The following is a 13,922-nucleotide window of genomic DNA, read 5'->3' as shown; positions in this document are numbered from 1 at the left end:
GTCCTTGTGGATGAGTGGACAGTCTCTGTATAAATGACCCACCTTATGACATCTCCTGCATCGATATGGTATACCTTCGTAGTCAATCAATTGCTTACAAGATGAATTCCTCCACTCAATAGTAATGTGCTCCTATAAGCCCCCCCTGTGTCCAAATTGATCAAGATCCTGGCATAGGACATTATGCAAGTGGTATGATAGGGTTTATCATACTCCATGTAAGTGCCGATACAGTTAGCAATCCTCCTGAATATATCCTCAGACCAATATTGTAGAGGAAGTCTCGGAAGCCGAATCCAGATAGGTCCAATGCTAATTTGCTTAGACTCAGGGTCAAAAAGATGCATCCATGGTTTTAAAAGAATTGGGGCATGTTCAAAATGTCAGTAGGAGGATAAGACCCAATTAGTATGATCATCCTGAGCAAATCTCAAAGCAAACCACCCCCTCACAAAGGTCTAGACGAAAGGGATATCCACCAGGTGATGCCCCCAAACATCAGATGCCCAGGTCTTCAATTAAGCAGCCATGTAATTTCTTCCTCTGGTACGACCAACAAAAACCCCATCGAAAAAATCCATAGTATCCCCCCACTGAATGTCTTCTTCTAGCCCGAGAATGATATCGTTTGCCTTGGTATTGAAGCACTTGTATTTCTTGTGGGGTTTGGAGGCCGCGTGATGAGATAGTTCTGAAGCCCTCTCCAAATTAGGGTCAGAGAACTCAGGATTAGCGATAGTGTTTTGTGAATTAGGGCTGGTGCTTTGTGGAATAGCAAGGATGGAGTCAGATAACAGAGGGACGGATGTGAAACTGCCAGAAAGTGGAGTAGATGCAACCAGTGTTGTAGGGTCAGCGAGCAGGGGGTTAGTTTCAGAAACAACAGCCAGTGGATCGGACAATTGGGTATGCACGCTAGATACATGGGGTTCTAATTCAGGGGAGGGGTTAATGAAGCCTGTAACAAACCCTAGCATAGTCAAGGAAGTCGGAGGCGTAGAAAATGACGACCAAGTAGGAGGCTCATCCGGAAGAAACATCGGATGAATGCATTAGACCAGCAAAGGGAAAAGCTTCAAAATTTCTAGGAAAGCCTGTGCCGAACATACCTTCATATGTAGAGTACGTGGCCTGCCAGATGGAGCCTTCCTCTAGCAATTTGTCTGAGTAATCAACAAGATCGAGGTCCATATTGACAGATGCATCGAGAAAGGAGGCGGCCTGAACAAGTTGACCAATAGAAAGCACGCCAATGGTAACGGATGCTTGGAGAAAAAAATGGGGAGCAGTAACAACCGCTCAAGGGAAAAAAAGGTAAAATTAAGACACAAATTACAGGTAGTGAAACAGGTAAACGATAACCCCGGCAGGTTGTGACAGGTGAGCAGCGCAACAGGAAATGGAAACCGTGAATGGAAACGGTAATCTAATGCCAAGGGTAACTGCATTGTCTGGTTGACTTCTGCAGTACCCTGTAATTCATCCAAAACCCTCACAGAAAGATAGCCTCAAATGCTCCATCATCTTCTTTCAGGCAGGCATGGCATAACACAGATTATTGTTCAGTACAGTGCAATGTTACTTTCAATAACAAAAAATAAATTTATTTTTACAAATATTAAGTTTATTTTTTAACAAAGACTTGACAAATTCTAAGCTTATAAGATATGCCTATGACTTATAATTTTGTGTGTTAATAATTAGTATTATTTTATAATGTTAGTTAGGAAACTCTTATTAAAAAAATCAATTCAAATGAATGAATTAATTAATTATTTTAAATATAAATTAACTTATGCTTTATTTTTATGTTATATTAATTTTATATTATCTTTATGTTATATTAATTTTCTAGTATAAAATTGTTACCATTTTTTGTAAATGTAGCATATTTAATCAGTTGATATATTTGTTTTACCATTGATGATAATTACGAAGTACATTGCAATGTTAATTCTAAATAGCAAAGACCATTTATTTTTTACAAAGGATAAGTTTATATCCAATCATTTGACATATTGCTTTACAATATTTGAGTTATATTCAAATTTGTTATGTAGGTCAGATTCACATTTAGCTAGAAGAAACATTTTTGGATTATGTTCAGTAGTGTGTGGCTTTATATTTATTTATTAATACCACTTTGGCTTTTAAAGGAAATATTAGTAATACTAAAAAGCCTAAAGCATGAGTGCTTTATTCTCTTCTCACATAGCAATAAAATATATATTAAATTTTATAGCTAGTTAATTGTCACCAATTGTCTATTAAAGATATTTGGACTTCTATCCACTAATATATAATTGATATATAATTGAGATATATTGTAGACTTCTGCAGCTAATATATAATTGAGATATATTATAGTTATCAATGTTCACATTTAATTTATTGATATGGTATAAATATCATGTTTGTATTCAATTTTGTATTAATTATTGTGTAAAACATTGCACGTTGACAGATATTTGGTTCCCAATTCCCTAAACTCCTTTGATCTAGATATATAAAGTCTAAAGTTATAAATCCCTCGAATCTAAAATTATAAAAGCCTATAATTATGAAACTATAAACCGTCAAATTTATCAACATGATCTTTAATCTTAAATATTTCTTTTTTATCAACCATTAATACAAAGAATTAATACAAATGTCATATTTAATTTATTAAAAAGGTATTTGAATATCTACTATTAAATTCAAAATTGTTTAACAAAAAATAAATCAATACAAGAAATGAACAGTGCATTGTTGAATTAGTTGTAATAGGGACAATGAGTAGAAAATAATTCAATGTAAGAAATTAACCACCCATCAAAATCCAAATCAATACAACAAAAGAACTATATGTTATTACATATATTAAGATAATTAAGTCTCCAAATGAGTAATTTTCCCTCCATTCTAATATTTGATATTCACCAATCAATAATAAACATACAATTTATAAGTTGTTCACAAAGATGATCCATTTTCACTAGAAAATCAACTAATATATCATATTTATTATTAGTTTTCACTTATTAGATTGAAATATGGACATGGGTGGATATAGTCTATATACTCGTCACCAAGAAAAAAAACCATAAAGTGCCAATTTTATGAGCATTCAAGTTGAAATAGATATCTAGAATAAATATCTAAGCACAAACATATGAGCATTGAATATTAAATCCACCCAAACATCAAAATAGAAAATACAAAAGCATGGAGCCTGTAACAATGGAACAATGATAAGATCCATTTATTAACTCTTATAAATTTGTCTTTGCTTTTTTTTTTCCGTACACCAAAATAACTTACTATCTCAATCAGATTAATTCAAGGGACTTAGATCAAGATTGTAATAACTTACTGTCTCAATCAGATTAATTCAAGGGAGTTAGATCAAGATTGTAATGTAACTAAACCTAAAAAACCAAATTCCATAATGCATACAAAGGTGATTAATTTGAAAAAGAAATCAAACCTCCAAATTTAAAAATTAAGTTAAATATTCAAACTTGGACGATCAAAACATGAGGAATTATAATATTGGTCGTTAAAATCATAATTTTAAAAAACTTCATCTAGAATCCAATATAACTAAACCTACAAAACTAAAAATCTATATAAAGATGAGTAATTTGAAAAAGAAATCAGACATACAAATTTGAAAATGAAATTAAGTAATCAAAATTGGCTCATCCAAACATCGGAAATGAAAACGTTTCTCTTGACAATGTGAACGGGCAACAGTTTCACTTTTAGGTGGATGTTACCGAGTTGGAAACTTTACAATATAAGTTTAATTATAAATTACAATGGACATGTGGTTGGAGTAGATGTTTCATAGGCTAATGGTTTTTTTAATAATGGATATGTGTTTCAAAATAGGTTATGTAACTAGTTTCAATCAAGGGAATTAATTTGCATTAATTTTTTAAGTGGTTAATGGAACAATAATTTTTTAATTATATTTTAATAAAAAAATAATTTAAATAAGGTTTAATCGCTTGATTTATATATGTAATAGAAGTTATTTCTATCTATTTTATTCATTGATATAGTGGAAACCATCTTTTATTTTATTTTCAATTATATGATTAGAATCTACGATTAACAAAATAATTAAAATACCAAATTTCAATTAAAAAATCCCTATCAGCATAATTATTAGTATTTTCTGTGACTTAATAATTTAAGTACACGTTTTTGGTCTCTCGACACTCGAGTTGTATGCTTTATTTGAATGGATTCCAGACAACTGCCTTGTTGGCGTCCACCATACGCAGCGGATTCATTATTTGAAATATAGAAAATCCCATGGAGCGGTATTCATGTGATATTCGACTCACAGCGCTCAAATAAATTCCTTGAAGTTGTATTAGCTTGGCACGCAGATGCTATATAATACCGACCTTAAGCGGTTCTTATAGTTCATCCATTTCGCCCAAATGTACATCGACGAATAAATTCTTCAAAGTTGTATTTGCTTAATTACATACAGATTATGTAAAAATTAAGCTGGCGTGACCTATGCTTTGTTTATAAGTCGACAACAAAACGATGGTCTAATAAAGCAAAATAAATTTATATAAATAAATTTTAAGAATTTAGTATATATTTTATATTTCAATTCCAAAATATCATCTTTAATATGTTTAAAATTTCACAAATGAAAATTCTAAACATTCTATATATCAAGATTGATGGTTGGACTGTACATGTATTTTCTCCTTATATATTTTCTCCAACATTTGTTCCTTATTCGTACATATATCATATTTCAAAAACAGTTCTTTTCATTATAAAAAAAAAAAAAAAATTCTCTTTAATTTGTTCCTTATTCTTGCATATATCATATTTCATTGTTTTCCGGATGAACAAAACAGGTATTTTCATTATAAAATAAGAGGAAGTACTGTTGGAATTTAATTCCAACTGCAACAATGAACAGCTGTACATGAATCTGATTTGCAGTAAATGTTAAAGGTGTTCGGTGCAGCAAAGTCGCCTTTGATATTTCTGCACATTAATATGCATTAAAGTTTCAGTTGATTTCCCCTGCAGACAGCCGACTTGTTTTTTGATAAAGGCATCACCGCCTTGCTGCAATAAATTCTGAGATAAACATTAAAAGATATTTTGTAATATTTTATTGTTTTAATCAGATATCTTTCAGCATATAAATACCGCACAGCAGTTCTGTTTTAATGTTAGAAGAAGAAGCAGCAGCAGCAGCTGAAGAATCACACAGAGCAGAGGAAAGCACGCAGCAGCGTGAAGAGGAAGAAGAATAATTTCAGAACAGTGAAATGCACAGCAGTGCAGAAATTTGAATGTAATTTGTTTTTTATGTTTATCTGTGTGGAACAGAATCGTTCCTTAGTGAATTTCTGAAGTAGATGTTCAGCAATAGAAGTTTTGAAATTCCCTCTGTATGAGGAAGACAAATCTGTAACAGTTAGTTTATTTTGATAAATACAAGTTAAATTTTTCCTGTTGCTGTTACACCGTCACCGTTGCTGAAACACCTCGTAACTCAAAAATTACTTGACGTCAAAAGTTTACGTTGCTGAAACACGACGATCAGCGTTGCTGAAACACCTGTTTCAGCAACTGAAAAAAAACTGTGTTGCTGAAACACCGTTTCCAGCAAGCGAATTTTTCTGTTTTTCTGTGTAAAAACAGAGTGCGATTTTTGTCTGTTTGTTATGGGATTTATCAGAAAATTCCAACATGGTATCAGAGCTAGTCTAGGCACTCAGTGAGTCAAAAACAGAGATTGTTTTTCACTGTAGGAGCTGTAAGAAGTTTGTTAAGCAGATTTTTCTAGCAGAGAAAGTTTTTGCTTGTTTTTCAAAATACAGTCAGTACCTTTTCTTTACCAGTACAGGTTAAGATGGCAGATGCTGGAACAGGTTTGACAAATCCCCAACTGCCTCAGTTTAATGGGAAAAATCATAGTTATTGGTCCATAACAATGAAAGCATTGTTTGCTTCTCAAGGACTATGGGAGCTGGTTGAAACAGGGTATGCTGAACCTGCAGATGCAACAGCGTTGGCTGCTTTGACAGCAGCAGAAAGAGACCAGTTGAAGAGTGACAGAAAGAAGGATGCCAAAGCCCTCTTTTTCCTCTTCCAATCAGTACATGAAAGTGTTTTTCCGCGGATTGCAGCAGCAACAAAATCTAAGGAGGCTTGGGATATTCTCCAAACTGCCTACCAAGGCATGGAGAAGGTGAAGACTGCAAAGTTGCAGATGTTGAGGAGAGACTTTGAAAATCTCAGCATGAAGGAATCTGATACAATAGATTCATTCTTCACCCAGGTTATTGGCTTGATAACCCAGATAAGATCTCATGGTGAGATTCTTGAAGATAGAAGGGTTGTAGAGAAAATCTTGAGATGTTTACCCTCAAGGTTTGAATCTATTGTGGTGGCAATAGAAGAAACAAAAGATCTCTCACAGTTCACGGTAGATGAGCTTAGTGCTTCTCTGTTGTCTCATGAACACAGATTGAGTAGAGGAACAGATTCCTCTTTTGAGCAAGCATTCAAGACTCAGATGTCTTTTGGCCAAAGAAGAGGTGGAAGCAGAGCAAATTACAGAGGTCGTGGAAGAAGCCAAAACAGAGGCAGAAATTATCCAGCTAGCACAAGCAGAAGGAGCTGCAATCAGAACCAAGCTGAAGGTTCAAGCAAACAGCAAGCTCATGGACAAAGGTATGACAAATCCCAAGTCCAATGTCATTATTGTAAAAAATTTGGGCACTATGCCAATGAATGCAAGAAAAAACAAAATGACATGAACAATAGGCAGAATGTTAATTTTGCAAATGAAGAAGATAAGAACCCAAAGAATGTGCTGTTAACATGTAACATAGCACAAGACAAACAAGATGATTTTTTGTTCTTAGACTCAGGTTGTAGTAATCACATGACTGGAAATATTGCAATGTTTGCCAATCTGGATGAAAATGTGAAATCTGAGGTAACAACAGGGACTGATGATAAGATAACTGTCAAGGGTAAGGGCAGTGTCAATATCCGAGCAAAAAATGGAGAACAGATGACTGTGCAAGCTGTATACTATGTACCTGGTCTGAAATGTAATCTTTTGAGCATTGGACAGCTCATGAACAAAGGTTACAACGTGTTCTTCAAAGATGATTTGTGTACTATCAGAGACATACCTCCAAGTAAGAAGATCATTGCACAGGTGCAGATGACAAGCAATATAATGTTTCCTCTCAAACTCAGGGCAGATTTGAAGGAAGGCAGAACTATTGCGGCTGTAACACAAGAAGTTTTTCAAGAACAGGTGAAAGATGTGAATTGGTTGTGGCATTTGAGATTTGGACATCTCAATTTCGGAGGCCTGAATCTGTTGCACAGAAAGGGCATGGTAAAGGGATTGCCGTTGATTGAGAAACCAGACAGCCTTTGTGAAGGCTGCATCTTGGGCAAGCAACATAAAGAAAGCTTTCCAGCAGGAAAGAGTATAAGGGCAAAAGCACTCTTGGAAATTGTTCACTCTGATGTGTGTGGACCGATGCAAATACCATCATTTGCTGGAAATAGATATGTTTTAACTTTTATTGATGATTACACCAGAAAGACATGGGTGTATATGCTGAAACAGAAGAGTGAAGTGTTTGAGAAATTCCGCCACTTCAAAACTCTTGTTGAAAAGCAGAGTGGGCATTATATCAAAGTGCTCAGAACAGATAGAGGAGGAGAGTACATCTCCCAAGAATTTCTGCGTTTTTGCAGAGAGAATGGCATACAAAAGCAGTTCACAGCAAGGTATACACCTCAGCAAAACGGTGTTGCTGAAAGAAAGAATAGGACCATTCTTGACATGGTCAGAAGTATGCTGAAGGCAAAACACTTGCCGTATGAGTATTGGGCAGAAGCTGTTACTTGCGCAGTTTACATCTTGAATAGATGCCCAACTAAAGTTGTCATGAACAGAATACCAGAAGAGGCATGGAGTGGTCAAAAGCAAACTGTCACTCACATGAGAGTATTCGGTTGTGTGGCATATGCACATGTACCAGATCAGCTAAGAAAAAAGCTTGATAGTAAGGGGGAGAAGTGTGTCTTTATTGGCTATTGTGATGAGTCAAAAGCATACAAACTCTATAATCCATCCACCAAGAAGTTAATAGTAAGCAGAGATGTGCAGTTCATTGAAGATGAAGCTTGGGATGGAAGCTTGGAAAAAACAGTGAATGTGAAGACAATAGTGTCTCATGAAGAAGAAGAGGAAGGGACAGCAGCAAATAATCCTTCCTTGGTGGCTCCTCCTACACCACAGCAAGTACAACAAACCACACCACAAGCTGGAATCCGAACAGCCTTGAGAAGTCAAGGAAGAACAGTTGTTGTTACACCACAAACAGCTACTGCTGAAACACCACAGGGATCAAATACACCCTCAAGTTCGGATGGAACTCCAAGCACACCAAGAAGACCAAGATTCAGAAATCTGAATGAGATTTATGAGCAAGGAGAGGTAAGTAACAATACCGGTCTGAATTCATTATTTGCTTTGTATTGTCATATTGATGACCCAATCCATTTTGAAGATGCTGTAAATGAAGATAAATGGATTGAAGCAATGAATGAAGAAATTGGTGCAATTGAGAAGAGTAAAACATGGGAGTTAGTGGATCTCCCTAAAGGCAAAGATGCCATTGGAGTTAAGTGGGTCTATAAGACCAAAAGTAATGCTGAAGGTAAGATTGACAGGCACAAAGCAAGGCTTGTTGTGAAAGGCTACAAGCAGCAACAAGGCAGAGACTATGATGAAACCTTTGCACCAGTAGCAAGGATGGAAACAGTCAGAACAGTGTTGTCTATTGCAGCACAACACAAATGGAAGATTTATCAGATGGATGTTCAATCTGCATTCCTGAATGGAGTGTTAAAAGAAGAGGTTTATGTTGATCAACCTCCGGGGTATGAAGTTGAAGGACAAGAGCATAAAGTTTGTAAACTGAAAAAGGCTCTTTATGGGCTGAAGCAAGCTCCAAGAGCATGGTACAGCAGAATTGATGCTTATCTGATTGAGAATGGGTTTGCTAAGTGTGATGGTGAACCCACACTCTACATAAAGCAGAATGACGGTAAGATTATTATTGTTGTTTTATATGTAGATGATCTGATTTTTACTAGCAATAATGCTTCTCTCATTGCTGATTTTAAAGCAGTCATGAAGAGTGAATTTGAAATGACTGACTTAGGCTTCTTAAGATATTTTCTTGGAATTGAAGTAGACCAAAGTGAAAATGGTGTTTTCATTTCTCAAGATAAATATGTAGAAACTGTTTTGAAGAGATTTAACATGCAGAACAGCAAGGCTACTGTGACTCCAACAGTAGTGGGGCTGAAATTAACCAAAGAAGACAGCAGCAAATATTTTGATCCAAAATTGTACAAGAGCATAGTTGGCAGCCTTATGTACTTAACTGCAACTAGGCCAGACATTATGCACGCTGTGAGTTTGATCTCCAGATTTATGGAAAGACCGAAAGAGACTCATTGGCAGGCAGCCAAGAGGATTCTAAGGTATGTGAATGGAACGAAGGGGTTTGGTATTTTATACTCCTCTTCTGAAAGTTTCATGTTGACAGGTTACACTGACAGTGATTGGGCTGGAAGTGTTGATGATAGGAAAAGCACATCGGGATATGTGTTTCATATGGGATCGGGAGCCATCTCATGGGCTTCCAAGAAGCAACCAGTGGTGGCTTTGTCAACAGCAGAGGCAGAGTATGTGGCAGCAACAGCAGCAGCGTGCCAAGCAGTATGGCTGAGAAGAGTTCTCAAAGATTTGTGTCATGAATAAGAAAATGGCACAACCATTTACTGTGACAATAGCTCAGCAATAGCATTGTCTAAAAACTCTGTTTTTCATAAAAGAACAAAGCACATAGACACCAAATATCACTTCATACGTGAATTGGTTAACAATGGTGAGATTGTTTTGCAGCACTGCAGAACAGAGGATCAGCTTGCAGACATCTTGACAAAACCATTAGCAAAGAAAGGTTTTGATCATTTCAGAAAATGTCTGGGTATGCAGCAGTTGAAATTAAGGGGGAGTGTTGGAATTTAATTCCAACTGCAACAATGAACAGCTGTACATGAATCTGATTTGCAGTAAATGTTAAAGGTGTTCGGTGCAGCAAAGTCGCCTTTGATATTTCTGCACATTAATATGCATTAAAGTTTCAGTTGATTTCCCCTGCAGACAGCCGACTTGTTTTTTGATAAAGGCATCACCGCCTTGCTGCAATAAATTCTGAGATAAACATTAAAAGATATTTTGTAATATTTTATTGTTTTAATCAGATATCTTTCAGCATATAAATACCGCACAGCAGTTCTGTTTTAATGTTAGAAGAAGAAGCAACAGCAGCAGCTGAAGAATCACACAGAGCAGAGGAAAGCACGCGGCAGCGTGAAGAGGAAGAAGAATAATTTCAGAAGAGTGAAATGCACAGCAGTGCAGAAATTTGAATGTAATTTGTTTTTTATGTTTATCTGTGTGGAACAGAATCGTTCCTTAGTGAATTTCTGAAGTAGATGTTCAGCAATAGAAGTCTTGAAATTCCCTCTGTATGAGGAAGACAAATCTGTAACAGTTAGTTTATTTTGATAAATACAAGTTAAATTTTTCCTGTTGCTTTTACACCGTCACCGTTGCTGAAACACCTCGTAACTCAAAAATTACTTGACGTCAAAAGTTTACGTCGCTGAAACACGACGATCAGCGTTGCTGAAACACCTGTTTCAGCAACTGAAAAAAAACTGTGTTGCTAAAACACCGTTTCCACCAAGCGAATTTTTCTGTTTTTCTGTGTAAAAACAGAGTGCGATTTTTGTCTGTTTGTTATGGGATTTATCAGAAAATTCCAACAAGTACACTATTATAGGTCCGGAATTCTATGGTATTCTTCTTCCCAGCCCAAATACATTAAACCAACCTTATAATTAATCTATCTGATGTCCGTTTATTTTCTATGAAAAAGGTCTGCATATCTCGACTTCCATCACCTCTGGAAGTCCATGTTTTTCAATTTTATACTATTTGCTCCACATTGTTCTTCCATATTAAAAGAAGAAATGGTTATCCCTTTTTATCGGTAATCCCCTTTTTATCGGTATCCAAACAAAAAGAGAGCACAGAAATCTTTTAAAAAAGTGATATTGTCCATTTTGACATATTCAAGAAAAATGAAAAAACAGAAATACTCTTACCTAAAAGATACAGTCATGTTCGATTTTGACATGGTTTTCAAAGAGTAGATAAAAGATCCTACCAGGAACCATCTTTAATGGACAGAAGGTCAGCAGTGCAATTTTGTTCTCAAATTGGATATGCTGGAAAAACTTTACCAGGATCCTAATCTATCATATTTCATTCAACCACTAAAACCATGCATTTGCACTGTCGTACCAACGTATCCAACATATCCATCTGCATTAATGTGCTGAAGTAATAAAACGGAAAAATTTGGGATTTTCATGGAAGGTAACATCTATCATTAAAAAAATCTGATAAAACTTGAAGTAATCTCATGAATCCTTCAGCCTTATATGGCAATATCCGTCTCAAGAATATTCGAAACTCTTATAAAAATGAATCCGGTTTCTGCAAAATATTAAATAAACTCACACCACAAAACAGAATCCAAAACCAGTAAGTTGGAAGGAAAAAATAGCCTTTGTGCAGTACTTCAGCAAAACTGATTGAACACTCACATAACTTCAGAGTAAATACGAGAAGCTACAACAAAATCTCTTTATTCAAATCGAATTAAGGATACGCGAGTTAGAGAACCTTTGAGAAAACCATTAAAATGTACATGCATCAGAAGTTGCAGTAATCATCAGGCTTTCACGTTGGCAAATAGCAAAGCTGGATACCTAAATTATCCTAACAAAAATATGCGTTTAGGAAGATTCATATATTGCTTGACATTCTATTAAAAGCCAGACTTCAAAATCAGCTGTATAGATAGCCCAGGAGGGATATAATCATTAGGGAAGCTTGATTGAGAGCTAAGCGGGCTCATATATCCATTCCAGTGCTGGCATGCTACAATAGTACAGGGTCAGGAGCAGATATGTGCTGCTGCTCTCGCGATTCGATGATGGGTCTTACAAGGTCAAGAAAAGGTCCTACAAGGTCAAGAAGCCCACACTTTCAGGTTACCCCGAAAAGAAAACGAAGCTCTTGGAAAGACATGAGGAGCTTCGATGACAGTAAGGGTTAATAGGCATTTTCAGCTGCAAATTTCGCATGAGTGAATGACATGGGCTTCGTAGAGGGTAGAAAAGTTTCAGGATATAAAAGCTCAGAGGGGATAGCGCCAAACATCATATTATTACTGCCATCGGTATTAATTTTATCTTGTGAGCAGATGGCAGCTTCCATATTCTCAGACTCAACTGTGCAGTACCGCATCATCATTATCTTCATATTTATTGGATCCGCAATATAATCATGGGAAGCTATAACCACAGAGAAAATTTCAGCATCTTGTCGCTGATACCGGTCTCCAACGTTGACAGTACTGAAGGGTGAAATCAGAGGTTGAAGTACTCTGGAGATCTCCCATGAATCTGCAACCAGAGCAAGTTCGGTGATCATCTTGATTTATCAATCTTCCTAGATTTTACCATAATTAGCTGATCTGTCAGAAATATAGACAAATGAAGCGAACTAGGAAATACATGAACTCGATTCAAATTTCTGCAAATATCTTGCACAAAATTCTGAGTGAAGCTCGCTCTATGTCGGTATTATGTGTCGGTTGGCCGCACATACCCTTCTGCCTTTGCTAATTTTCTGTCATCTCCATCTCAATCGAGAAACAAACAATTCTGCGCCAGAGTTTCACTGCGCAGCTTGTTTTAGAATGTATAAGACAGAAGGACACCAGAGAAAATATTTTGGGAGGGTTTTTCAAGATCTGCCAGTTGTATCACGAAGCTTCCAGGCATTGATAGGCTATGCTGTTGAAGATGATGAGTTGGATGTGAAATGAAAGTTATCTTTATGGGAAAAGACGGTGCGTTTGGGTACGAAGGAAGGCAACTTCTTCCGGGACGGGTGAAGGAAGATGAAGAAGGACATTGCTGGTGCTTTTAAAAAAAATTAATTCGGCGCACAGAAAGCTAAGACTAGCGCCAGGACAACAAAAGGGCCTTGCTGTATAATATTAACGGTGTTTCTTAATTTTTAATTAAGAAATCTATTTTCCTAAACTTCAATTAGATTATAATTTTTTTGCTCATTGTTTTTCCAAAATTAATTATATTATAGCTTTCGTAAATAGGTTGGAATTCGATGGAACTGAACTATTTCAAACACTTGATCACACTTCTTGTACATTAATTTTTGAAATATTTTATATATATATGAAAATTATAATATTAAAGAACTTACAATTATTTTTGTTATTTAAAAAGTTTTATTAAATATATCAATCAATTCAGAACATAACTCAAAATCAAGTTTGAAAGTATTTATATTAAAAATATTTAAATTAGAAATTTTAATTTTAAAAAAAAAATTTGTTATTGTTTAAGCCACACCAAATTGGTATATGAGATCTTTTGTTTGTAGAACTAAAGATTCACCTCCACTTAATTATTTGAAAACTAAATCTATAAAAATATACATACTCTACCCTCTCCCCTCTCTTAAAAAACCACAGAACACTCAAACTATAAACCTACAAACGTACACACTATTAAGATCAATGAAACATTACTATCAGATTTATAACCAAGACCATTGTAAGGTATTTTTAAAATTTTTAATGGAGGGCACAGAGTGCTAAAACTATCTCCACGACAACCAAAGTGGCCTTTGCCGTCTGATATTAACCGCGTTTTGAAACTTATTTTCCTTAACGTAG

Source organism: Pinus tabuliformis, chromosome 4_2, assembly GCF_031772625.1.
Source record: "Pinus tabuliformis cultivar Carrire ecotype Pingquan chromosome 4_2, CPIR1, whole genome shotgun sequence".
NCBI lineage: Eukaryota > Viridiplantae > Streptophyta > Pinopsida > Pinales > Pinaceae > Pinus > Pinus tabuliformis.
Note: the sequence above shows the minus strand (reverse complement) of the source record.